This window comes from Tenrec ecaudatus, chromosome 1 (genome assembly GCF_050624435.1).
Source record: "Tenrec ecaudatus isolate mTenEca1 chromosome 1, mTenEca1.hap1, whole genome shotgun sequence".
Classification (NCBI taxonomy): domain Eukaryota; kingdom Metazoa; phylum Chordata; class Mammalia; order Afrosoricida; family Tenrecidae; genus Tenrec; species Tenrec ecaudatus.
In genome coordinates, this window is record NC_134530.1 from 243,556,046 (window position 1) to 243,560,944 (window position 4,899).

The 4,899-nt window shown below is 40.3% G+C and overlaps 1 non-coding gene across 1 annotated transcript; it reads right to left on the reverse strand.

The window, feature by feature from the left end:
* Nucleotides 1–139, reverse strand: LOC142437696 (small nucleolar RNA SNORA15). Its single transcript, XR_012782229.1, has one exon. It is a non-coding gene; the product is annotated as a small nucleolar RNA SNORA15 (small nucleolar RNA).
* Nucleotides 140–4,899: the final 4,760 nt, after the last annotated feature.

Genomic DNA, 4,899 nt, shown 5'->3' on the forward strand with positions numbered 1-4,899 from the left:
TTTTGTGTTCACCTTTACAGATGATATGCCATGTAGAAGACACAGCACACCGGAAGTACGTTAAAGGGAAACGATACTGTGGCATGGTGTCTGGCTGTGTAGATTACGGAAAAAAAAAAAACACAGTATTCAGCCATGCGTAAGTCTATTCTTATCTGTGAATTTGAGATGTGTCTCTTGAAGGCAGCAGATTGATGAACCTTGTTGTCTTATCCCAACTACTACTCTTGGTCTTTTGATTGCTGCATTTAGTCCACTGACAGTCTGCGTAATTAAATCTAAATGTAGCTTATTTGCTGTCATTTTATATTATTTATGCTTGATATTTTCCTTTCTTCTCCTTCTATAGGGTGGTGTGTGTGTGTGTAGTTTATTCCTATCTTTGCTTCTCCACTGCAATATTTTGGGTACTGTTTTTAGCATGTTGGTTCCTGGGTTGTGTTACACCCTGTGGTGGTCTCATGTTTGAGTGCTGAGGTTGTTGGTTTTCTGCCCATAAAGAACTGGAGAGTATTTTTAGTAATGCTGATTTTGTTTTACGAATGCTCTAGATATTTCCTTATTGAGAAAACTTTTATTTCTTCAAATTTGATGGCTATCTTTGCTGGATAAAGAATTCTTGGATTACTGTTGTCTTTCAACTTTCAGACTATGTTCCCCCCATTTCTTCTTTCCTCCATGGTCTCTGTGGAGAGGTCTTAGCATATTCTTATCTGTTTACCTTGATATGTGGTTGTTTTTTTCTCTCCAGCTGCCCTTGTGATTCTCTTCTTTTCCTTGAAGTTGGTTAATTTGATTACTATATATCTTGATGCGTTTTTTGGAGGGGTTTAATCTATTTGGTGTTCTCTTTGTTTCCTAGATAGTTATTGTCTCCCCTTTTGTGATATTGGGGAAATTTAGTCCAATAATTTCCGTACAATTTTACTGTAGAAATTTATTTCTTTCTGCTCAGGCACTTCAGTAATCCAAATATTATTTTGCTTCATGTATCCCACATCATCCTCAAGTTTCTTTCAGTCTCTTTTGCATTTTTGCTTGATTGTTTCTCTTGTTTGTTGAATTCTGCTTGTTTGTCTGAGTTTGCTGATTCGATTTTCCATTCCTTCCACCATATTGGACATATCTTGTACTTTGTTTTTTATTTCTGTTGTCATTCCTTAGCTCCTGAATTTCCTTAGGGTGTAAGGTTTCTAGTATCGCCATTTTTTCATCTGTTTTCAGGACTGATCCCCTAATCTCTTGTAAGGCTCTAATCATCATTCTCTTGTATCCCTCTCTGGCAATTCAAGGGCTTCTCCTTCTGTGTGTTCCATTGGGTTTGGGTAATCTTCAGTTGCTGACTTCTGTTTCTCTTGATTTTTTTGTGTTAGGTACTGTTGACTGTTGTTTGTGCCACATAGTGGGTTTGCTATAGGTGATATGCATAGGTTTCTGGGTTGTATAGGGTGGAGGTTGTCTATTTAGGTTAGAAGAGGATAATATAGATGCTGGAGTTTGTATTCTGTATAGATGAGGAAGAAGCAATAGTTGGGTGGGTAGGAGGAATAGAATATAGGTGCTCAGGATTAGGTATATGTGGTGGTATTAATCATAGGAAAACTTCCTATCAAGTATAGTATTTTTATGAGTTGGAAAAAGGGTTAAAAGAGATGTACTTGTAGGTTACAAGAGAGTGTGTGTTAATCATGTGAGGTAATCGTGCTTGTGGTAGGTGAGGGTATATTAAATCTACTAGAATCACTTATGAACCTTGTATATTATGTAGAGAGTGCAGCCCTTCTGTTATGTGTTTGCAATAGAAGGCCCTTTTATTGTGGATTTCTGCACAACTCAGTATTTTCCGTTCCTTGCATGGGGTCCCAGGGTGGAAATAGGCTATAGCAGTGGAGGCCCAAGGTGGAGAATGAGGAGACATTTCTAATTCTGGGGGAGTCCTGCTAAGAACAATGAGATCCAGAGTCTGCTAGTTGCCTAGGTAGGGGCAGTGTAAGCTTCCAGGAAACCTGAGAGTGCTGGGCTCTAGTTCCAGTGGTACAGGTAAAGAGTTTTGTGGTTTTCTTTCTCAAAAGAAATTAGCAGCAAGTCTAATAAATTCTTGGAGCCTGCTGTGGGTTCAAGTTGTGTTCCTGTCCTGCTGGTGTGGGATCCCTTTTGAATTACCTGTGGGTGTCTCTCTGGAGAGTTGCACATTTGCAAGGAGGGGAGGGAGTGGGGCTCCACTAAGGGATTGTAGCTATGGAAACCCGCTCAGCAGTCCACTGTGGATCTAGCATCTAGAGCTTCCAGAGGTCTGTGAGGGTGTGGGGCTATGGGTTGCACTTGGGGGGCAGTCTGTCTTGGTATTTCACCAGGCTGGCAGGTTACAGAACTAGGGGGAAGGCGCAGAGGCTGACAGTAGCTTTCCCACTGATTCTGCTGTGGTAGGGAAGAGGAGAGACTGTGCACAGTGAGACCACAGGCAGGAGTGGTGAGCAAGGACAGGTGGACACAGTGAGTGGGGCAGTGTAAGCTCCACTTTGCTCTCTGGGGGCAGAAGATCAGAGAGATAGGTCGGGGGACAACAGGGGGCGGGGGGTAAAGCTTAGGATCTTGAGAATCTATGTCTCCCATCGTATTTCCTAGAGTGAGCCACCTCATTTGTTGATTTCCTGGTCACACGTTGGGAGCTCTAGGTGAGTAATTCTACATCAGCACCATCTTCCTAGAAGTCTGTGCACTCCTTGTATTCTCTACTTTGGCTAACAATTTAATTAACTACCTAATCAAGTGCCCAAATTCGATATATTGTGAAAATGCTCATTATCTTTATCTGTCATGCTTCACTCTTTTCTTCAATTTCTCTGATAACCTGCTAGAACTATCAAGATGGTTTTGACTCATAACAACTCCTCTATACAACATAATGCAACACGTCCTTTCCCTATACCATCCTCACAATTTTTGCTACATTTAAACCTATTGTTACAGTCACTATCTCGATCTGTCTCTTTGATGGTCTTCCTCCCATTTTCTTACTCTCTACAAAGTATGATGCCTTTCTCCAGGAAACTAGTCCCTTCTGCTAACACATCCAAAGTACTTAGTTTAAAGTCTTGTTATCCTCAATTTTAAGGAGCATCCTGGCTGCATTTCTCACAAGAAGATCTTGCTTCTTCTGGTAGTTCATGGTACTTTCATTATTTTTACAACACCATAATTCAAATACATCAATTCCTTTTCAGTATTCCTTATTCATTTTTCCAACTTTCATATCGATTGAGGTGACTAGAGTTAGACATTGGACAGGTGCATCTTAGTCTTCAAAGTGACATCTTTGCTCTTTAACACTTTAAAAAGGCAGCAGATTTACCCAATGCAGTAGAATTACCCAACACAATTGTGTTAATCAGGGTCGATTAGAGAAACAAATTCATAGAGACTCATGTGAATCAGAAAGAGGTTCATATAAAAGAGAAAATATTGAGGAAACATCACAGCCCAGTCCATATTAAGTCCATAAATTTGATATTAGCCCATAAGTTCTATCTATGTCCCACACCAACCTATAAAGTCCTCTTCTGACTCACAAAACACATGCAATAATGCAGAATGCAGGAAGATCACAGACCAGTAGGTTGGAAGTCTTCTGGATCCAATGGCATTGTAAGCACCTCAACGCTGGCAGGGGTCTCCACATGGTTGCTCCAGCACCCAGGGCTGCATCGGGGTAGGTCCATGTAGCTTCTTCTCAGGGATGTCTTTCAGGAAGCAAACAGAGAGAGAGAGTCTCTCCTGCCTCCAAGGAGGAATGCCAGGAGTTCCCAGAATTCTCAGGAGAAGGCCATGCCCACACACAGAGAACTCATTGGCTACTAGACCCCACCCCTTCACTCTTATTTTTCTCAAGTTCCAAATTGACACCAGATTGTGTAGCTACCACAGCAATATTTGTTAGATTTCTTTTGTTACCACAATCAATTTCCAAATATCATTTTCTTTCTTGGCTTCCTTAATATTGTCTCCCTTTTACCCATCCCCTACCACCACCACTGTGCTCCCATCCCCCAAATCCCTTATTCTACTTGTGGTCCATAAAGGTTCATAAATCCTGGGTTACATATACTGAAAAACATATAACAATGACATAAAGCATCTGTAATAAACTCTAATATGAATGAACAAATAGAAAATGTTGAAAACCAGATCAGGTCTATGTGCATCAGAGGCGGGATCAACTGACAAGGTTTTAACTGTTCAATTCAGGTTTATCCCTTTGTTCTTCTATATTCAGCTCAATTCATTCTATTTAGTGACCCCTTTCCTCCGATCCTTCAATTGTAGACAGAGGGAGATCACTGGAGGCTTATTTATTAACTACTGTTTCCATGAGTCTTCTGAATATAAGTAAAATAAAATCCTTCATTCTTTTTTTCCCCAATTATTCTGATGTTTTCGATTGGTCCATTTGTGAGAGCAATGAATTCCTGTTATAGTAAGCTTGTGTTTAACTTTTTAAGAAAACAGTCACTTTCAAAGTGTATGCAATATTTTGCATTCCTATTACCAATGCATAATTCCTTTTGATCCACTCTCTCTAAAGATCACTGTCATATTATGGGGAAATAATGAGCCACATTCTTGTCACCTGTTTATGGAATGTGGACGATTTTACCCAGATCACCTTTCTTCAAGTACAATAGCCCTCTTATCTTTGATAACTCTCATTCCATATCTTTCGTAGAGGAACGACGGAGAAACATTTGGGTGTCCCTCAGTCCACACCAAGCTTTTGTACATATGGAAAGTTTCAAGATACTATCAAGACATGCTCTATTATAGTTTATACAGATGGTCCTCCTCCGGTGTGGATGGTGCTGTGAGACATCACCCTTCAGTTTCCAACAAACCATAATGAAC